The 24499-nt window shown below is 32.4% G+C and overlaps 1 long non-coding RNA gene and 1 pseudogene across 2 annotated transcripts; one reads left to right on the forward strand and one right to left on the reverse strand.

Moving 5' to 3' along the window:
- Nucleotides 1-9725: 9725 nt before the first annotated feature.
- LOC114382123 lies at nucleotides 9726-11918 on the reverse strand. Of its 2 annotated transcripts, none has more exons than XR_003660185.1 (4): nucleotides 11841-11918; nucleotides 11635-11720; nucleotides 10208-10520; nucleotides 9726-9937 (listed from the first exon to the last, which is right to left on the reverse strand). It is a non-coding gene; the product is annotated as an uncharacterized LOC114382123 (long non-coding RNA). The 2 variants fall into 2 exon arrangements; XR_003660184.1 differs by having other exon boundaries at nucleotides 10202-10520.
- Nucleotides 11919-14996: 3078 nt separating this feature from the next.
- LOC114382049 lies at nucleotides 14997-18083 on the forward strand (annotated as a pseudogene).
- The last annotated feature ends 6416 nt before the right edge of the window (nucleotides 18084-24499 follow it).

Consider the following 24499-nt stretch of genomic DNA (forward strand, 5'->3'; position numbering starts at 1 on the left):
GGAGATGCTAGGAAATACAGTAGTATATATGAATTTGGAGCCATTTGCTCCATCATGCATCCCACTATCAAAATATTTTACATGCATCAAACATTACATGAGAGAGAGTCAAATTTAAGTTTTTCTTTTAATAAAAATGTTGTTTTTGACGTGTTTGAATATTTAAGACATGAATATGAGAGGTAGTGGAATAGAGAAATAAATATTAATTAAAAATGTTGGTATACTAAGTTTTCTTATGATGCTTCTCGTCATTTATTATTAAACTAGGTGTGGACTCATGCTGTTGTACGGATTTTTTTTTTTAAATCAAAGTAAAAAATTTTGTTAAGAAAAAAGTGGGAAACGATAATTTTTATCGTTTAACAACTAATACGTGACAAGGTGCTGGATAATTTTTATAAGTATATAAATATATATTGAAGATTCCACATTAAAATTTCCACTTAACTGTTATTAATTCTCACAATTTAACAAAATACACTCTAAATAGAAATAATCACAAAATTCTCAACTATGTAATGATATACACACATATAGTTCTCATAAAAAAATACACATATAGTTAGAACATATATCATACTTCATTGAATACAAAATTTTGATGGATGTTTTGAATAAATATTTTTAAGAATCGATAATTAAGATCTAAACCGGAAATTACCACTATCTCTAAAATTAATGACGCTTCTTGTCATTAATTTTACCATGGCCCATGTGGAGTGTCAAAGACGTGAATGTCCATTTTGTAAGGAAGAGATTATTGTTGACAAGGGACTAATTCAACAAGTCATTTTGGTACACAACCAATAATCAAATTAAATTTGTACCTTACTAAATTAACTGAGCAAATTCATAAAAGATTATTGTTAAGCTCAAGTAGAACCAACACATCATATACTAGCTTTCTTATTCTTATCTTAATACAAATGATTTTATGACACATGGATGATGGAAATTGATAGGAGCAAGCACATCACTCTGATTTAATTTAAGTGACAAAAACAGTTATAAAATAAAATAGCAGAAGAAGTACATGAATAAAATAGCAGAAGTAGATATAAAATACTCCCTCCGTCCCATATTAATTTTGACGTTTCAGAGAAAAAAATTATTTAAAATATATATCATTTTATAAAATTAATGCTGCATTAAATATTTTTTTTAAGATTTACCTTAATTAATATTTAGTGAGAATAGTATATGAAAAGAGTAAATGAATCATTAATTAATAAATAATATATTAAGAAATATAATATTTAATATTTTTTTTAAAAGTTAATAAATTAATTATATTTCTTATTACATGTGTTAAAACCTTAAATATTGTATAATCTGAAACAAAATACACTAAAGAGAAACAAAGACAATCTATAAGCTACCCTGCCCCAACGTTGAAGTCTCTGTCACAGAATTTCCTTCTTAGATTTGATATCCACTTTCTTCCGGCCCCCTCAATCATATTCGCACCTCTCCCTATGCTTTCAACACCCCCTTCTCCCAATGTCATGCTTTCAAGTGTCTAAATCATTATTTTTCTAATGAGCAAGTTTGTTTTTTTTTTTTTTAAAGTGATTTTTTTAAGAACTAGATAAATTTATTTCTTATAAAAAATAAAAAAAAAACTGTTTTTGTTTAAAATAATTTAGACAAATACATAAAAGGGAAAAAAATGCTTATTTCATTAAAAAATATTTTTTAAAAAAATCTTAAACAATCATGTCAATATTTCCACACCAACATCAGTAAATCCTCCGCCGCCGCATATGGATTGCAGTTCTTGAACACTCCAAAGATGGAGGGAAAAAGAGCAACTAAAATTTAAGCAACCAAGATAACCTTAGGGCTTAGGCACAAAAAAATGTAAATCCAAATTTTAGCATTATTTCAATCAGCAATCATCAATAAGTCGTTGATTTGTGTAGAGCTGATATCATTTCCATAGTCCCTGATTCCAGTCTTATATACGAATGAAAGAATTTCATTAAAGATAATTAACTAAATTCATTAACAAAGATTAATTATTAATAAAATTAATAATCATTCCGCATTAATATTATAATGATAAAAAATAAATAAACCAGGACTCATTTCTTACAATATCTAGTACTAAATTAAATAAATAATAATAATTAAAATAAGCTAGATGGTGTTGAATGGAATTTATGAGTAATATTGCCTTTGTTTATTGTTGCTTTTGTGGACCATTATTTTGCTCTCAAGTAAGTCAAAAAAGTTTGTAAGCATAATGAAAGAAACATGCATGAATTTATTGCTGATTTCAATAAATTAAATGACGATATTATGATAGGCAAAATAAGAGAGTTAAAAAAAGATATGCAAAATTACAAAACAGAAAATTTCATTCACTTTAATTACTTAGTTACTGCTTATTATGAAATTGCAAGCGTACAAGAAAACTAGTTAGAGAAAATGTTTTTGTTTTTATAAAATAATTAAAAATATTTTTTGATCAATTTTTTTGTTTTTAAATATTTAAAAATGTAAAATAATAATTTTCTTTTTTTATAATTTTCTTTCTAAATTTAGAAATAAAAAATAAAAATAGCATTCAAGACAGTAGAAAAGTATGACAATGTCTTTAATATAAAAGTATACATATAAAAAATATTATCTTTAGTAAGTGGAATTTGACAATTATAATATAACATGAACCATATACATGTTTTAATTATTCCTAAAAATATCAAAAATATTTTCATTAAATTTTAGTTGTTAATCAAACATGTTTTTTTATTTCTTTTTATAAAATATACCTTAAAATATCATTCCCATTTTTATATTCCTAAGAATATCATTTCCAAAAATCAGAGAAAATAACTTGAAACACCCCCTAGGCCCCTACTAATTTAAACATCAGAGGATAATTACACCTGAACTTGACGTAAAAATTCCTCTAATTAATAACTCATCCAAGATTTTAGCTACTCCAACAAAATATTCTGTCTTCAGACAGACGCAGAATAACACATTTTTAAAGTTGTAAAGAGTTAAAATTTGAGAATATGAAATACTAGCAAGCAAGCTAATATGGAACAAGCATATCCTATAAATTTCATTGAGTATTGAGATGTGAGATCATGAGAATTAATGATCCGAAAGGAAAGATAATACAGACGAATTAGCGTTCAGCGCGCCCAGCATTTTGGCTTCTCGTGAAGTAGTTAAATAACAAATGCATCATAACAATACTATAAGAAAACCACAAACTCTACTGCATGCAATTGCAAACACGGTATTATAATCTCTTTATGAGTGGTGGGTACGTATTTCCCAATATATTCTCCATCTTTTACAAATCTGCAACTGTTTTCACCATTTGTTTAACTTTCCTTATCTTTATATTAGAGATTTGGCTTTTAAACTAAGAGGAGTACTGCTGTTATTGATTAAAAAACTAACAGTTATAATTATAACTAATATCTTTTAAACTTGTCATACATGCACGTAGTTAATTTGTATTACAACTAATATTTTAACTTTTATAGTTTACAGAATAAATACTTTTTTTTCCCCATGTTTTGGTACGTAAAAAGTCTTCCTATATTATATATGTACGAATTGAAGTTAAGGATGATTTCATCCTCCTCTTCCAACTTAACTCATTGAGACATTAAATTGCATATCTAATGATTTTTTATTTGCATATCTAATGATTTGGTACATATCCTTCATTGCATATCTAATGATTTTTTTAATTAAATTGATTGACATAATATATTGTAAAAAATAATTCCTATTATGAAAATTGATTTGATTAAAATTATATAGATTTTTGTATAAAATTATTTATGTGAATTGTGTTCGGTTTAGAGGAAGACAAAATTTGGCCAAATAATATTTTGTACATGTGATGATAAATGTGTGACAATTATAAGATATTTTCATGTGAATAATAGTCGGTCCAAAGAAAAGCTATTATTTGATAGAATTTATTATCAACATTTGATCATTGCATTGAGAGTACCAATTACAAATTAATTTCTTTATCCCAATTGTGCTAGGTATCTTGTGATGAGCCCGTTCTGTAAAATATTTGCATTTTTTGTTATATATATTTTTATATAACTAAATTATATGTGAAAGTTATGTGATTTTAAAACCTCTCATTTATTATATTAAATTGTCTTGCATTTTTTGGTTAAATTGATTGAAACAACATGTTGTCAAAGTAACCTTTGTTGTGTAAGTTGATTTGATTGAATTTACATAGATGTTACATGGAATTACTCATGTGAATTGTGTTCGGTCCAAAGGAAGACACAATTTGGCAGAATAATTACATATTTGTGATGGTAAACATGTGGCGATTATAAAGTGTGATTTCCAATGTGAATAATAAATGTTCAAAGACAATCATTATTTGATCAGAGTAATCATCATATAAGTTTTCCATTTGAGCGATGAAGTGTCCAAAGACAATCATTGTTTGACAAGATTTATCACCAATGTTTGATCGATGTGTTGAGAGTACCACTTTCAGTTAGTCTTTTTCAATCCAAAGATTGAGGATTGATGGTGCGCTAAGTATCTTGTTTGGGTCTTGAAATTTACCATAAAGATTATTTTTGCATTGTATGTTTATTTTTTTTTCTTTAATTGTTGTTGTTGCTACTACTACGATTTAAAATACTCATATTGTTTGAATCCCAAAGCTACATGTATAAAATTTAGAGTTTGAAAGGAGTTAGTTGAGAGTTGAGGATATTGCATAGTTTTTTTTTCTAGAGAAGAAACAAGAGAACATGATAAGGAATTTCCTTGTTGCTTTTGTAGGATGAGGCATATAAAAAAAAGGAAGTCTCATTTACACTATTTAGTGTGTGAAAAATGGTAAACTTCTCATTTTTGTTTGTTTTAAAATTAATTTAGTTTAGTACCGAAAGACGTTAGTGGGTAGACTTTGGTTCTACTACTTAAATAAGCATGTCTATATGATGCAACCTATGGAATCATCCACCAAGTGATAATGAAAGATTCATCTATGTGGACGATGACATCAAGTTGCAATTGAAGCTATAGAAACTTTTATGTTCCTTTAAAAAACTAAATTTCATTTGAATTTGGTTGAGACATATATTGAGTTGTTTATTAAATCAAATTTTATTTCTGATTTGGACAAATTCAATTATTGTTGTTCAATTATAAATAATAAAGTTATTCTCTCTTGCGATTCAAATGTTGCAAGTTATGAGTTCTTTTATGGATATTTGAGTGTTCCTATTGTAAACAATTTTGGGTAGTACAAAACTTAAAATTAAATGAAAATTTCGTTACTTTATAACATAAAGGCCTAAGTCATATCTCTTAATAAAGAATTTGGATGCTTGTGTTATAGGAAATTTTGAATCCTTTATATTGGTTGAACCTTATAGTCTATATTGAGTATATAAAGGGAAAATAAACAAACAAAAAAGAATTCAAGTGATGAAAGAACTAAGGATGTCTTAGAACTAATACATACATATATTTGTGTTCTATTCCTTACGGGTTCATGGAATGAACAAATGTATTTTATTATGTTCATAGATGATTCCTCTTTATTTAAATTATGAGAAATTTTGGCCTTTAGACATTTAGTCTTTCAAAGCTGAAGTTGAACTTCAACTAAAAAAAGAAAGAAAATTAAGATTGTCAAATCTGATCGTGGGAAATACTATGATAGATTTGACATAAGGTACAACATTTGGAATCCCCATGTGTTTTTCTTCAATAATTGTGAAATTGTTTTACAATATATAATGTTAGGCAAATCTAGCATGAACAAAGTTGCAGAATGATGAAACTAGACTTGTACAGGTATGGTAAGAAATTTAATTCTTCTCTACCAAAGTCTCTTTGGGGAAAAGACATTAAAGAATGCAATTTATATCCTTTTAGGGTACCAATTAAAGTAGTCACTACCCTATAGGTGTGAGTCGGGAAAATCCCAACATTAGGCATTTGCACATTTGGGGATGTCCAACCGAAGTAATGCATTATAGGCTGCATGGAAGTAAGTTGGACTTAAAGATTATTAGTTACAATTATTTTTTGTTACATTTAAAGCTCTCGCATGTATAAGTTTTGCAATCTCACTTTAAGATCATGTTTGAGACGAGAATGCAAGACTCCTTGAGGAAATTGAGTTTGGAGGGGAAGGAAACATAAAGAGTGTTGTCTTTAAAGAATAACCTATTATTGACAATAGATAAGCCTTTATACTTACCATAGTTCAAGAAAGGAATATGGTAATTACATAATGATGTTACTCCTAACATTATTAAAAAGACAAGACAACACTAAGATTCCTTCTCAAGCACCACTTAAAGTTCAAACTCAATAATCTCAATAAGTGTCATTAAGAAGATAAACTAGAGAAAGGAAAAATATAATTTGATATGATTATCTCATATTTCTTTAAGGACATGAATATGACATTAGGTTGACTGAGAAGGTCTAATTGACGTTAGTCAAGTCATGTTGTGCTTTAACTCTCAAGTGGATTGATGCTATAAATGATGCAATAAAACCGATGGTTGAACATGACATTTGGGTTATCATCAAATTTCTTGAAAGTGTGAAACCCATAAATTATAGATAAATATCTATAGTTGAAAGGGATTCAATGGGTAATATTGATATATATAAAGTTTGTCTTGTTGCCAAAAGTTTTACAAGAAGGAAGACATTGATCATAAAGAGACTTTCTCTCTGATTTCTTAGAAAGACTTTCTTAGGACTATAATGACATTGTAAATCATTTTGATAATTTTTTTGCATAGATGAATGTAAAGATTACGTTTCTAAATGGAAACATTGATGAAACAATTTATATGGTGCAACCAGAAAACCTTGTTTAAGATGATCTAAAGTCTATGGTATACAAACAAAAGAAATTTATTTATGCTTTTAAACAAGTCTCTCATCTATGGTATTACACAATTCATCAAGATTACTTCTTATGGTGTTGAGGTAAATTTGATTGATGATTGCATATACTAAAAGTTCAGTGAGAGTAAATTTCATGGTATTATATATTGATGACATCCTACTAGCATCATACGATTTATTGTTACAAAACAGTTATATTGTAATTTATCATGTATTCTTAAGTTTATTTTTTATTGTCCTAAAATAATTTTAGTGGAAGTCCTAAGGTGATATATGAGTAATCTTGGTATACAACATTAGAAAGTAGTAAGTCGCATAATGTGTTAATTGAAGAGAACAAGAAACTGCATGTTTTCATATCGAAAGTATAGAATTTTAGAGATCATTGGGTATTCTGACTTCGACTTTTACGAAATATCTTAATAGCAATCAGTAATCACTCCACATAAGGATTCTCATTTAACCATATTGGTGGAGTTAATATTTTTTTCTATGAGACATCATACTAGAATTTATGATTGCTAAATTATTGTGACTAGCTTTCCTATTGTTGTCAACATTAAGAAGCCATCGGATGTTTATTGGGACAATATCTTAGTGGTCTTATTAAGGATTCAACCAAGTAAAAGTTGGTTGATATAAAGTATTTGGTTGTTAAGTAAATAATTTAGAAAATACAGATTTGTATAGAACATATAGGGACTCATTACATGCTAGCTGATCCACTTACTAAAGGTTTGACACTTAAAGTTTAGTGAAGGTCTTGCTTATGTTCTATATCTCTTAGTTTACAAACATTTTGTTTTTGGATTTTCTACAGAAATATAATTGAAGTTTATCATTTCATTATAAACTTATTTTGTTTGCAATATTTATGTTTTGTTTGGATTGATCTCTATATAGAATAAAGTTTGGACTAATTGGAAATAGGCATGACTGAGATCACATTGCATGTAATTTCTATGCTGCTTATCCATATTGACCTATGTCATTGAGTGTATTGAGGTGGTGGTCATTGGGGTCTAGTTATAATTGTTGTAGTGACGAAAGTCGTAGTGTTTCCATTATTGATACATGAGATATACCAAATTGTTAAGGTGAAAGTCTAAAGGTAAATAGCGTACGGATGCATGCTTAAGGATTTTGATATAATTGTTACAATATGTAGTCCAAGTGGGAGATTGTTGGAATTTTCTATTCCAATAATTAATGTGTGCTAATATTATAAGATAATTATATTAGCTATTTATCAATAGTGGGCTTTATTTTATGTGATCAAATTAAGTGAACCCGTTAGATAAAAGAGGCTCTGGTTGAGGAAGAACCATGAAACCACTGGTTATGCTATTAGCCGGTTATCCGTTGTCTCTACAACATTCTGTAATAGATCCTAAGAAGAGTACATAGATAAGAAATCACTTACGGATTCCGATTCCGTTGTGTTTGTTTGATCAATCATTATGGATCCAGGTATTTCTAAAACTCTTCTTGATAATCTAACATAATGTGTTCTAGGTGGTTATTGGTATTATATAAGGATCCCCTAAAATTCCAACATTTCAAACCTACTGTAGTATGTAAGAGATGTCTTGATCCTCTTTACCTTGGCCTCTAAAAAATCAGTCTTCATAAACTACACATCTAAGTCATTTTTCCTTTCATTTATGTTTGACTATTTATTAACTAAACCTTGCAAGCATGGGTTTTCCTCCATTATGGTTATTGAGTTAGTAATTTTCTTCTCAATTAGTTTGGATAACTCTGAGGGATAACTCCAGGGTATCTTTGGTATTATATGAGGACAAGCCTCAAGATCAAAAGGAAGTGAGCCATACACCTGCACTTTCCTGTCTAGACAGTAAAGAAAGAAAATGTTAAATTTGTGCAATGGGAAATGTACGTTGTGTTATTCCCAATATTAGTCACCTACACATGCATATTCCCACACAAAACATATATATTTGAGTTGTTAGTTTCTAGAAGTGCCTTGCGCAAAAAAATCTTTCCATCAAGTTGAAGTCATAAAATTGAAAATGTATTAAGAAAATAGTGAGTGAAAAGGGATGGGAGGAAAAATCTTCAATTTTTACTACAAGACTAGTTAAAAAAAGGGGGCACACTACTCCTACCTAGTAAAGTTTGGGGAGGCTACATGTACATGGAGAGGTTGCTTTTTGGGTTTGATTCATTCTATTCCGGCATAAGTTAGATAGGACTACTAAGGGTGACAAAGCTTTCCTTGTCAAGTTTTATTGCATTTGCATTTCAAGGATTTGAACTCGTGACAACCAGTCAAGTTTGGACAACCTCTTGCCAGTAATGGAGAGGCTATTTTCTAGGATTTGAATCAGAGACCTCCAAGTTACAAGGTAGCAACCTTACTGTGCCAATGCTTGCTTTCCAAGAAGACTTATCAATGGTGTAGAAAATACTAACACATAATAGTGTATATGCTCAACATGAAAACTGGTGAGGGCACATCTTGATGCTAATTGAAAAATAACCATCATGGAAAATTCAAGGAAGACAATTTCTATAAACGTCAGAAGTAGTTTGTTCAAAGACAATGAATAAATAAATAAATAATAGTGCAACTGATATTGATTTCCTTCTAGTCTGATTACTCACAATTACAAAACAGCTCATCCTTATCTCTCTTGATAGAAGTATTTTGATCTAGCTTTTCTAACCTTTTAAATATTTCTCCTAAATTAATCAATAAATAATATGACGATATGTTTTCTTTTTTGTGTACATGCCACAAGGTATTTCCAACACAAATGAAAAAAAAAAGTAGGCCTTAAAAAGAGAGCAATCAAAGCACACAATAATAAGCCCAAATTTGAACTATGGTTTTAAGTCATAAACATCAACACATGCAACAAACGTAATTGCTATGTAAGTGTAACACACCTATTTTATATTTTTTACTCTGGAACCAGAACTGAAGCTGCATAATGGTTTTACGAATATCTCCATCACAAGACTGGATAAATTTTTTCAGTAAAAGAGGATTATTGTTGAGTTCTTCTGTGACACAAACCTGCAGGTCATCCATAGAAGACGTATAAATTTCAGTTTCAATTTTCCCTTCTGAGGGGTTGGAAATCCTAAAGCACATACCATGTACATATGACTAAGTAACTCATCTAGCAATGGCAATGAGAAAGAAACATGTAGTCTAGCAAAACTATCTGGTAGGCCACCGTTATTACCAATTTGAAAAAATGACATTGTCATAAATATGAACACATTGATAAAAGCTATATGTTGAGCAATGATGCATTATTGTAACAAGTCATCTCACTATTACTGGTCAATATAATTGGCCCTTTTGCTGTCTCAGAAATGTGTTGTATGGCAGCGATACATCCGCGGTCTTCAAGAAAAAGCATGTCCACATCCTCAACTAGAATTAAAGTTTGGACACTGCCACATGTAAATACATTACTTTTTCCATGTAACCTTGGAGATATTCCACCATGACTACGGGCTTCATCATTGGAAATGGTTATCATTTCAATCACCCATCATCCATCTCCTCAGCTGCTATACCATTAGGCTAAGCTGGACCTGGAAGCAACTTCTTAGTTTTCTTATGTGGACTCTCAGTGTGATCAAATAGCCTAAAAGGGAAGCACCATATAAGATATATTACCACAGAACAACTTGACAGAAAGGCTTCTTACATGAGTAACTTGATTCTATTAAACTAAGATTGAAAAGGAAAACCATGTAATGAAGAAATTCAATATTAAATTCCATACTCTCGTTTTCCTCTTACACCTATTCATTTGATTTTCTATCTCAATGAAGAATAATTTAGGAGCCCATCCTGCACTCCAGCCCACATTACAAGGTTATTGCTCAAGAGTTAAGACATCTAGGGACTTTAACAACGCTTCTTAATAGTTTGCTCGTGACTTTACTATACTGGACATCTAAAATTTTGTTAGGATCCCATTGCAATGTATGGGACTTGAGTCTCACAATGGAAGTATGGGATTCTAGTTTGGGGTTTTTAATCCCTTGCACTCTCCAACTAGAATGACTAACTTATGTAGTATGGTTCTCCCAAGTTTTTTATCAATTAGTGTCAAAGCTACCGGGCTACCACCATGTCTCTTATCTGCAAACAAGTGGTGACACTGGCAATTGCGATGTCTGCCCGAGACTAGTTAAAGGGCTAGTGCACAGCCATCCTGAATGGGTGTTGGGGCTACAGAGCATGGTGCGATGTTAGGATCCAAATCCAATTGCACATAGTATGAAATTCTAGTGGAGGGTTCGTAAGGCTTTGGGCTCTCCAACTACAATGACTAGGTTTTGTGGTGTGGTTCTCAAAAGATTTCTTTCAAATTTGCTTTTCTCTTTAATTGGATAATCATCTTACTAGAGCTTGAAAGAATCAAACTGCTAATTTAAAGACAACATTGAATTACTTGATTTTGCAGCAACTACTAACACAACGCTTTATCCAGCATATAGTATTGTTTAGTCTATGGAATTTCCTCAAGGGCATCTATATTCCCATGTAAATTTAAATGAAGTGTTGATTACCTGTGAAAGAAAAAATGCTCTTTCTTAGACAAAAGTAACACTCAAATAAGTCAACAAAATATTGAAGGAAAGTGAAAGCACATGTATAAGGTAAATGGTCAGATAAAATAACATAGCAACATATTTTTTCAGTCACAGCAGTTCTTAGCAAGCAAGCATTAACAAGACAAATTAATAAACCTTTTGAACTTTCTGTGATTTGATTCAAGAGTCAATCCAAAATTTTGCTTGACAGCAGCCCCGTTTCAACAATCTGATGCATTGATCTGTTAAGAGATGCACAATAAACTTTGATATTTTTTTTATCAAATTCATAAACAAAATTACAGATATATTAAAACAAAGCAAGGACAAAGTTTTAACAAGTAACAACTAGAAGATATTACAAAAAGCTGGTCACAGGAGTGTGGGGATACAACCCGCATCTATTTCTTAAATACTTCCTATTGGAAACCAGGCTATTATAAGGGCAAGACAATAATTGTTTCCAACACTACTATTATTATTATTATGCCTTTAGGAAAGGATGCTGTTGTGCTGTCAAGAAAGTAGGTGAAGGGAGAAGGCTCCATATGTCTCTCTGGTTATTGGCCCTCTAATTTGTGAAAGGAATCAGTGGTGTTAGGTGGAGATGCACATTGGCATATGGGAAATTCTATTCTTTGGCAGTTACTAACTTACAACATCTGGTCACATCAGCAATGCTAGCAATTGTTAAAATTGCATATTATTCTGTTATTTATGATTAGATAGAAATGAGTGATTTAGTCCTTATTACTCATTATTGGATTGATTCTATGTAATCAATGTTGATCCTATTTGCTCATTATAAATAAAGGCTTAATGTGATCATCCTTGAAACATAACATTTAAAGTAAAATATTGTTATATGATATCATAGCTTAAAAGATGTGGTCATCTAAAAAAAAGTTTCATCGGAAAGAGGAAACAGGTCACTGGAAAAGAGGGCAAAGCAGAAAGGTCCACCGGGGACACGATTTTCGATATTCCTCTGTCAGAATAACCTAAACTCTAATATCATGTAACAGTGTTTAACTATTGTGTTGTATGTCAATGTAGACCACACCTCATGTTATTTATAATATAGAAAAGGGAATCAGTATTGATTACAAGATAAATCAATTAGTGAGTAATAGGAAACAAAATATTAATATCAAAACATAATCTGTGATATTATTCTTGATATTATATTTATTATTAGAATATTCTATTTTCTATTAATCACTAATTGATTAATCTTGTAATCAATATTGATTCCCTTTTCTATATTATAAATAGCATGATGTGTGGTCTATATTGACACACAACACAACAACTAAACATTGTTACATCATATTAGAGCTTAGGTTATTCCGTTTTCCAATGCCTTCTTTTACCACCTGCAGCGAATTTTCCAATGACTCTCTGATTGTCACCTTACTCGTCCGGTGCACCATTTGCCAATCTACATAGACCTTGTCAACACCTCATCATCGGAGTTGACATGCACTTCCATGCGCTTCTTTTCCATAAAGCCAAACAGCGCACTTGAACAGAGCAACCGACGTCCGTTCAGGTCGCACTTTGTGTTGTTTTTGTGGCTATTCCTTTCTAACCCTGTTTTCCTTTGTTTTCTCTTTTTCGTGCAGCCCCTCTTCGTGGTGAACAATACCATGCGACTGCCCTTTGATTGATAGACTTTCCGATGCCTTTTCATTGGAGCTTACCTTCGACCACTGTCACCCATCGCTGAAGACCAACATGCTGTCTACATGCACAGGAAACTCCAAATACTGCCCCACAAGACCCTATGCAGGGCCTTGGTGCGTGAAGTTCACGCACACAACACGTGACGCATCTCCGACCAATGTCACATTGGTCTTCTCTCCCTCCACCTCAAGCCATCCCTGGTGGACCTTTATGCTTTTTTTTCCACATGTGAACAGTGCCCATCACCATCACCGAAGATTGTCATGCCATTCACGTGCACAACCAACTCAAAACACCATCACGTGCGACCCCATGCAGGGCCTTGGTGCATGAAGTTCACACATATGATGCGTGACCCATTTCTAGCGAATTTCCTTTAGTTTCTATCGGGTTGATCACATTTATAACAAGTTCGATTCATATGACATAATACTAGGGCTTGAGGGAGAGTGTTAGTATTACATATTATTGGGAAAAACACCTAAGTCCCACATTGGCTAGAGATAGAGCCGGGAAACCCTCACCTCTTGAGTTAGCTTTTGGGGTTGAGTTAGGCCTCTCACATTATACACTCTAAGATGGTATCAGAGCCTATCCCAGATCCATTCAAAGGGTCACCCACCATTGTTGTTAATGCACCAAGCTCAAGAAGTGTTAGGTGTGAGGGGGTGTATTGGGAAAAACACCCAAGTCAGACATTGGCTAGAGACAGAGCCGGGCAACCCTCACCTCTTGAGCTAACTTTTGGGGTTGAGTTAAGCCTCTCACATTATACACTCTAAGACATATTATGTTGTTTATGATTAGATAGTAATTAGTGATTTAGTCCTTATTACTCTTTATTGGATTGATCTCATGTAATCAATATTGATCCTATTTACTCATTATAAATAAAGGCTTAATGTGATCATCCTTGAAACACAACATTTATAGTGTTATAGCAATCAACACAAATCTGATGGGAAAGAGATAAATGCTGAAGCATTTTCTACAGTTGTGGGCTGTCTAGAGTTTTCTCTATTATGCACAAAGACAGGATAGATAAAGTGAAATTAAACAATGTTGTTAACAATGTCGGCATAATTCAGGATTTAAATTGACTCCATTGAAGAGATTGAAGAAGATTCTCTATTTGCAGGTACAGGTGGGCAGAGTTTATATAAAGATGATCTTGGTTCCTTTATAAAGACAATGAAGGTCTGTTTCTGGATGTTCAGGCAGAGTGTTTTGACATTGATGGTAACTTACAAGGAGCGAAAAGATTACTTTCAACAAGAAAGTGCAAAGGTTGTTGAAACTTTGTTTGGGTTTTCAAATTTCCAGAAAGGGCAAGGTAAATTTTGAAGATGATGAAGGTCTACTTCTGGATGGTTCAAGAGAAAAAATTGATCAATAGAATGTTGAGGAAGAGTGTTTGTACATTGATGATTTTTCAAATTCATGATACTTTAAGTTGAGGCTGCCGGGACCGCATAGAAGAGAATAGTATCCTAGAAGGTCGTTCTTTCAATGGAAACTTCAAGATTAAAAAATTCACTTATTAATTATAAGAATGTGTGTGTGTGTGTGTGTGTGTGTGTGTGTGTGTGTGTGTGTGTGTGTGTGTGTGTGTGTGTGTGTGTGTGTGTGTGTGTGTGTGTGTGTGTGTGTGTGTGTGTGTGTGTGGTGTGTGTGTGTGTGTGTGTGTGTGTGTGTGTGTGTGTGTGTGTGTGTGTGTGTGTGTGTGTGTGTGTGTGTGTGTGTGTGTGTGTGTGTGTGTGTGTGTGTGTGTGTGTGTGTGTGTGTGTGTGTGTGTGTGTGTGTGTGTGTGTGTGTGTGTGTGCGCGCGCCACACAATGCCAAATCAAAACCCTATTTTGCATTGCACCTTCCTCTTATTACTCTTGCATCTTCTACTGAATGCATCTCCAATGAGATGCAAATCAACTATAGAGCCATGCTCCAACTATGATTCATGCAATGCTCTTCTTGGCTACACACTTTACACTCACCTCAAGGCCTCTGAGGTTGCTTCTCTCTTTCAAATAGACCCTATTGCACTTCTCACTGCCAATGCCATTGACATCTCTTACCCTGATGTAGAGCACCACATTCTCCCTTCCAAGCTCTTCCTCAAAGTCCCTATCACCCGTTCTTGTGTTGATGGTATTAGAAAATCAATGTCTACTCATTATAGGACTAGACCTTCCGATACTCTCTCTTCCATTGCAAATTCAATATATGGGGGTTTGGTGTCCCCTGATCAGCTTAGGGAGGCTAATTCCATAGGTGATGATCCTTCAGTGCTTGATGTGGGTCTGAACCTTGTGGTGCCACTTCCATGCACTTGCTTCAATGAGAGTGATAACTCTTTGCCTTCAATTTACCTTTCCTATGTGGTTCAGCCAATTGATACATTGGCTGCAATTGCAGCTAGATATTTCACCACTTTTACTGATTTGATGAATGTCAATGACATGGGGACTACAGCTATCTCTGATGGTGACATTCTTGTTGTTCCAATACCTGGTAATTTCTGGTTTTCTTTCTACTCGAGGGAAAAGGGTTTCACCTTGTAGGGGAAGTGAGGGCATGTTTAATTTGAGAAGTTGTTTTACTTTTTCTTTGCCATTTGATGTTATCATATTTTAAACTTTTTTTTCATAGTTAAAGATTGATACAAAGAAAACTATATAATTTTTTTTTATGAAAACAAGGTATGAAAATTGAAAATATTTTCTCAAACTACACGGCCTAATCTTCTTTGTATGTTTGGTTGTGTTACGTTATGTATGATGAGTAAACCTTCTGGCCTAATATTTCAATGCTATTGATGCCTGTTCAGGTTTAAGTTTGTGATTTTTGTGTTTTTCAAGTTTTCACATTGATTATTTTTTGGCGCAAGGTCTATGATTCCATCACTGAAGTAGGGATAATGATTCTGTTTGTGCTACCTTTCATAGAAATTCTACTGCATAAATGAGTCACTAATCTTGTTCTCTTGTTACAGCTTGTGCATCAAATTTTCCAAAATATGCTTCTGATTATGGCTTACTTGTCCCTAACGGAAGCTACACCATATTACTGCTGGTCACTGTGTGCAGTGTAGCTGTGGACCACAAGATTTGAAGTACTAACTAAGCAACTTTTCTTTTCCTGTTACAATTTGTTCCTTCTCCCATTTTTAAGTAAATGTACATTCTTATTGCTAAGAGAATAATGATCTATTACTAACATGTTCATTTGGGTTTGTCGCTCTACCTGCAGTTTATACTGTATGCCCTCTTCTCTAGCTGTCTCTTGCTCCAGCATGCGATGCAAAAACAGCAATCTTATGCTTGGGAATGTTACTGTGCAACGAAGTAGTTCTGGTTGCAATGTTACGTCTTGCAATTATGATGGTTTTGTTAGTGGCACCACAATAACATCGTATGTTTATCCTCTATGGACCTTCTTATGTGATTGGGATATTTCTATCATATATTTTTCTGGTTAATCTTAAGTTCATTGAATCTTTATTGCCACCTTGCAGGTTGTCCCCATCTCTTCAGCCTCGTTGTCCAGGTAAGAGTTTAGCATCAAGTTTTTGTATATTTAAACTACAAATGTATTGTGAAATTTCATTATTTTTTTTCACTTGTATCGTTGTAATCCACTATAATAAACCTTATTTTGGTGGATTAAGCTCCTCTAGAGGGTAAAGTGAGAGATTTGTTGATGATAAAATCAGCTGTTAATATTATGTGCACACTCACATACATAGCAAATCATTTTTTTATCGACAAATGTTAATCATTAGTTTGTTAACTTTTGTTAGCGGGAGGGATCAATTAATGTGTTGATAACTTAAAATATCAAATTTTATTTTCTTTATTAACATCTAGAATTATTTATTTTACCCTTACTTTGGAGGAGCCAAATCCTTTTCTAATCTATCATAAAAAAAATTTACTTGAGTTTTTTCTTTTTATGGGGAGGGGGGTTATTTTCTGCTTGTGATGGTCTATTTTCTGACAAGTTAGATCACACTAGACGGATAAATTCAATCCTTCTAGAAAATGCCTTAATTATTGTTAGATGATTCGTTAAATGTGTGAAACTTTAAGATATTAGAGCCACAATGAACTATATTCAGTCTTGATGATTTTTTCCATGAGCTATCTCATGACCATCATATTGTATGTGAATTAAACCTCTTGAGTTTAGTTGCAAAATCAAGGTGGGTTAGATTTGGTATCATGTAAGTTGATAATGCAGATTAAAGTATCGATTTCAGGTAGCAATAGCTGGGAAGATCCTAGTTTCAATTCCTGTTGCCCCCCCATAACACAAAAAAATGATGACAAGTTTACTGAACTGATACTGTAAGTCCTAATTTATGACATCCCTTCTGAATATATTTGAAATAATGCTGCAGGACTGCAGCGATTCCATCCACTTATAGCACCACCTACATCTGTTATAAGGGAATCGGAATTTGCCTTTACACCATCACTATCACCATCACAGTCATCGCAATCACAAGAAACCGGTCTAACAGCTCCTAAGTCTTCGGTCATGCCTGCAACCAGATCATTTCCAGGATTCTCACCTGCAAATGGCCCTGTTAGTAGGATTGCTTCCGGTGCTTCTGCTACTCCCTCCTTGGCAAATCCGATGCTTGTTTTGAGATTTGCATTTATGTTATTGCTTGTAAAGTTGTTGATCCCTTTGGCTTTGTAATCTTCTCAATTTTCTGGTGGTTCTTGTTCTTTCCCATTGCTTTGTCATAGACTCATAGGTTCCCCCCTTTTCTGTTATTGTCGATGTGTGTAATCTTTAAAACTATGGGATCTCAGGTTTCATCAAACACTTGGCCTTTTATTATTTGGTGCTTCAATGTAATATTTGGTCCTCTGTGCAAGTAAGGGTTAGTTATTCAAGGGATAATCTATTGTCAATCACTTTTGAAGGTCCTAACTAACAACAATAATGCTGGCTACGTTGCCTTATGACCCAAGTATTTCTGTGTGTTTCTCAAGTGACTCCTATCTCCTGGGATATGTAGATAACAATTACGGCCTAAACTAACATGATTGCTATTTGGAAATAAAGTCACCAAATTCATGAGTGAGAAAAACAAAAAGAATAGTGGGTGAAAAAAATTAGGATCACTAAAGATTTGTTTTTTAAAATTCAAATACGTCTAACATTGTCTCATTTGGTCCAATATTTGTCACACTTTATAACATCTACAATACAATACTGATAACTTTATGTTCACACCCAAAACTTAATCACATGAATCATGGGGATAACTTCTCTAATAAAATGATTGTTGCCTTCCATGTATCATATTGTGATCACTCTTAGCAAAAACAACAATTTAATTCAATGAAAATATTCAATATCTATTATTGAGTCCAATTTTCATGTATTTCTAAATGATGAAATGATGTAATACATCGACTAAATCACACTAAAATGAGAATAATCCAAAGATTGTGCATGTATGAAATGTGAATCATGTAGGTTTTGACGATGTCAAAAGAATTTACTTGATGAAAGCACACATTGTTTCAAGTCAACAAACAAGATCAAGAAAATCACAGATAATGACTTAGTTAAATAGTTAAAATAATCTCATTTTTTATTGCAAAAGTTTGGTCTCAAAGTCCTTTATCAAGCTTAATCAATTCAAAAGTAAGATATTTTTGAACTGGTAATCGATTACCAGAGCGTGTAATCGATTACCAAAGAGATTATGAACACGTCATGTTTTAAATTTTGAACTTATTTGAATTTTGACCTATGTAATCGATTACCAGAATCCTGTAAATGATTACCAGTGAAGAGATTTCACAAAAACTTTAAAAAGACATGACTCTTTAGAAATATAACAGTGTAATCGATTACCAGAAACCTGTAATCGATTACTAGTGAGAAAATTTCAGAAAAACTTTTTGAAAAGACACATCTCTTAAAACTATTTTGAAAAGGTACAATGGGCCTATATATATATATATATATATATGCTTGACTTCGAAAAGATGGAGAAAGATTATTCAGAGAACTTAATTGTCAAATTCTCTCTAAACAACTATGGTCAAACACTTGTAAATCTATTGAGAATTCTTCTAGGATCTTCAATTTGTATCATCTACTCTAAAGGAGAGAAATAAATCTATTCATTTCTTTTAAAACTTAGTTGTAATCAAGAGACTGTTTGTCTCTTGGCGTGTGAGAATCTTGAACACAAGGGTGATGGATCTCAAGGTGAGTTCAAAGACTGTAAAGGATTTATAGAGACAGTGAAAAATCTCAAGTGGGTTACTTGAGGACTGGACGTAGGCACGGGAAGTGGCCGAACAAGTATAAGTCGAGTTTGCAGTTCTCTTTTCCCTTATTGCATTTATTTTATTGCAACTGATTTTGTCTTGCATGTTTAAAGAACATTGATTAATCTAATTATTGCTTCTTCTTCTTCATTCTGAGCCTATCATATATCATTCAAAAAGGGGATTAAAATTTGTTAGTGGAAAAATTTTGAAACTTAATTCACCTCCCCCCTCCCCCCTCTTAAGTTATTGAGGTCACTTGTCAAACATGAAATTGTACAGTTAAAATGCATATACTTTTCGGTAGCCTATCACTTAAGAACTCTATAGTTATGTGTGTTTGGCTTGAAATAATTATAAGATGAGTGACCTTATGAGAAGTTTCCTAAAAAGCATGTGAGTGAGGACAAAGCACGCTGAAAAGCCTTGTATTGGTTTGTGGGATCAATCATTGATCCTATAAAGCAATTGAAGAGATGTGTTACAAATGATACCAAAGTAGACATCTCTCCCAATACGGTGTGGTTTGAGGACGAATCAGGCGGAAGCTGTTAGACAAGTAATACTCTGAGTGAATCACACTCGAATGATAGTGATCTAGAGGCTATGCAGGTATGAGACTGTGCAACTGAGGATGATTTAAAGGAATTAATCAATACTACCTATACTAACAAGAAGCACCTACTTTTCAGTGGCCTATTACTTAAGAACTCTACAGCTAAGCATGCTTGGCTTAGAGTAGTTATGAGATAGGTGACCTTCTAGGAAGTTTTTTCAGAAAGCTTGTGAGTGAAGAAAAAGCACGTTGAAAAGTCTTGTATTAGTTTATGGGGTCAGTCATTGATCTTGGAAGCAAACAGAGCTGATTGTCAAAATCTCATAAAGGACTACCTATAGAGGATTCTGATTGGTAGAGTATTTTGACCAACTAGGAGTTTAGTGAAATGTCACTATGTGAAGTGTCATAGTGTGAGAGCTTTCGAGAAGTCAATAATCAGGGATGTTATAGATAACACTATGGAATTTTGAATACCATTGGTGGGATTCATGTTTCAATCCATATACAAATTTCTAGAGTTTGCGAACCATGTGAACCCCATCATCGGAGGAAAAACCTTCAGTTGTGTCAAATAAATCTTTTCCTCTAGATCACCATTTAGGAAATCTTTTTTCACATTCACTTGATGTAATTCCAAGTCAAAATTAGCAACTAATGTCATTATTGTGTATAAGGAGTCTTTCATAGACATAAGAGGAAAGGTTTCTCTGTAATCAACTTCTTCCCTTTGAGAGAATCCTTTGGCAACCAATCAAGGCTTTGTATCTCTCAATGTTTCGTAGTGAGTCCTTGGTTTTAAAGACCCACTTGCATAGACAACTCAAGAATATCACAAACATCATTATTTTTCCATAGAATCTAATTCTTCTTTCATAGCATTGTACATAAACTAAGAAAAACAACTATTAATTGCTTGTGAAAATGATTTTGGATCATTTTCAACTCCAAAGTCAAACTCAAATTCTTGTAAATACACTTGATAATCACTAGGAATTATTGATTTCCTCTTTCTAGTTGATCTTCTCAATGCTACATCCACAACATCTATTGTTCACTAAGTTGCTCAACATCTTGTATAGGATGTTGTTCAACTGGACCTCCTAGAGCAGGTTCAATTTGATGTGGAGCTTGAGTTACTTGATTTGGGTGACCGCTACCAAAAACTACTAACTTATACTTGATGTAGGAACTTTGTCTTCACAATGATCTTTCTCAAACCAATGACTTAAGTTAAATCACTTCCACTTGCCACTTCTTTCTTAATAAACTTTGCATATCTTTATTCAACAATTCTAGTGCTATGAGTTGGACAATAATTTTGTAGCCCTTAGACCTTTTCAACATTACCAATGAAATATACACTAATGGTCCTTGGGTCTAACTTCACCTGGGAAAACATGCACATGTTTTAAACTTGGTTTCCAACCTTTCCAAAATTTAAAAGGGGTTTTTGGGACCACCATAGTTGGAACTCAATTTAATATGTACACAACTATCTTGAGAGTTTCACTCCATGGTGAACGAGGAAGTTTGAAATTTCTAAGCATACTCTTTATCATGCTTTGGTTTCTTGTTTCAGCCACAATATTTTGATCTAGTGAGTCAGGCAAGGTGTACTGAGCCTCAATACCATGCTCTTGAGGAAACTTTGCAAAAGGATTAGGTGCTTGTCCATTTTCAGTGTATTTTTCATTAAATTCACAACCTATATTTGACCTCACAATCTTCATTTGTTTTCCACCTTGTTTCTCTATTTTTTTTCTTGAAAACTTTAAAGGCATCCAAAGCTTCATATTTATTATGAAGCAGGTAAAGATACATGTATCGTGAGTAGTCATCTATAAAAAAGATGAAATATTTTTTGCCGTATGAGTCCATATCGAGACAACATATATCAATATGTATAATTTCTAATATTTTTTAACTTCTTTTGGCATTTTTCTTTTTCTTGTTAGTCTGCTTTCCTTTTATGCAGTCTACACAGTGTTAAAGTTATTAAAGTTAAGAGTCTAAGTACTCCATCATTCACCAACCTTTTAATTCTTTCCATGGAGATATGTCCTAGCCTCATATGCCACATTTTCATTCATGATACAACATTTAATACTAGCGTTTTCTTGTGTATCTATCAAACTATTCATAATCGTGTTAGATAAATTAATTTTGAATAAACCATCATTTAACACCATTTCCAAAAACAATAGACTTAAACAATAAATCAAATCCAGACGCGTTAAAATTTGTTGAATAACCCAAAGAAATAAGTCTCGAAACAAAAATTAAATTCCTTGAAAATTCAGTAATATAAAAGACATTATTCAATTTCAAAACAAATCCAAATCCTAAAATAAGTCTACATGTGCTAACAACTACCACATGAGAATGCATCCAATTTTCAGAATAGATGAACCGTTCACCTTCATTTGGCTCCCTCTAGCTTGAGAAGCCCTGCATGGTATTAGAAATATGGATTGTAGATCAAGAGTTAATCCACCTTGTATCATGACAAATATCAACCATATTATATTCAAAATATACAAAAGAAAAAGAATTACCCTTCTTTCCAAGCCAAGCCTTGTACTTATAGCATCCTTTTTCATGCGTTCTTTCTTACAAAGAAAAAAAGCACCTTGACGCCTGATTTTGACAATAGGAGGAATACACTTCTTTTCATTTTTATCATTATTTTGAGTCACAGTAAGAGCACATTCACCAATCTCTTAAGCAAGTCTCCCTTCTTCTTAAACACACAAGGTCAGAAGTTCAGTGATTGACCATTTGTCCTTATGTGTATTATATGATATTTTAAAAGGACCATATTATAATGAGAGTGAATTCAGGATCAAGGTTCACCAAGAAAGACTCAAAAATATCAATTTCAAGTGACTTCAACTGAGATGGTATATCCCTTATCTCCATAATGTGTTTCCTCACACCTTTGACTCCAATATGAGCTTCATTGATGACAACCTTGTCATAAGGGTGCTAGCCAAAATAAGAAGTTCATTTATGTCATTGGAGATAATAAAAGATTGGACTGTAATAAGAACCAAACACATAAATAAAAGCTTGTATTTGTATAATAATTCAAAAACCCACGAGTCCAACCCAAATGATTGATATAGTAGTATAAGATCTCGTTACGTTCACATGAGTGAGAACAATCTATTTAGCGGGAGAATTCGTGTTTTATTCTCACCGTGTGTAAAATAATTTCCCTTGGGCCAGCGACAATTACGTACCACAAGTGAGATTAGTCTTTACTCCAATAAATTGAGGATTAGTATGTGACCTAGGACAAAAAAACACACACAAAGTCATCAAAATCTACCAATGGGCTAAGATTTTTTTAACACAAAATAAATTCATATCTAATTTCTTTATGATAAAACTAATAAATCAGCATTATCTCTTAATACTTGTAGGCTACTTAAGAGACAAACTTAATTGTTTTATCCTAATTGATCATAAAAATGTAATAAATTCATGTAGAAAAATTCACTATATTAAGCGCAGCCAATTACAAGTTATCGTATCTAACCATTAAGTGATTCTTATAAATATAAACCCAATATGCATGTTTTGACTACTCCATTTTTTTATACTACACAAAATACAATACGCAGCATAAAGACATCTCATATGAAAAATGACAGAGATAAAATATATTCAAGTATTATACTGTCAAAAAAGATAAGGCTGGAACAAGCTGAATAATTATTTAACATATTATTATAAAACATGATCTACCGTATACAAAAGCAAAAGAGAAACAGAATATACAATTCGGTGTTTGAAAGAAAAAGCTTTCTTAATACTAGGATCTGCACTTTAATAAGAACTTCTCCAGAATCATCACTAACTGTCTTAAAACTATAAATTAGTATAAATGACTCAACTATATGCTAAGAAAAAAAAATAGTTAGACAAAATAAGTGATACGTATATTAAATATTTGAATATATATATATATATATATATATATATATATATATATATATATATATATATTATTTACCTTGAAAATATTTTGGATTAGTTTTTTTATAATAGAAAAAGATGGATAAGACTAAATCAATGCCGATTTTCGATCAATTTTTTACGGGTTCGACCAGTTTTTTTTACCGATTATGAAATATCCTAGTTTTTTAGATGGTGGGTTTTAAAAAATATTATCCCAAAAAATTATTGAATGGTGTAATAGTTGATCAAAATTAACTATATGATTTGATTCTCTCTTTCACATTTTAATTTTTTTTTTGTTTTTCTAATTTGTTTTCAATATATTTGAAAATTAGTTATATTTGATAATCTTTTAACATGTAAATCAGAGTTGATTTTGTTAATATCTATCTACAGTTGAATAATAATTAGGCACGTGTGTAATTGCCAGATGGATATATGGAAGGCACAATTTTAGGAGGAATTGCATGTACATATTCTTGTATATAAACAATGGTCCATTGAGAAATAAAAGTCA

This window comes from Glycine soja, chromosome 13, assembly GCF_004193775.1.
Source record: "Glycine soja cultivar W05 chromosome 13, ASM419377v2, whole genome shotgun sequence".
Lineage (NCBI taxonomy): Eukaryota > Viridiplantae > Streptophyta > Magnoliopsida > Fabales > Fabaceae > Glycine > Glycine soja.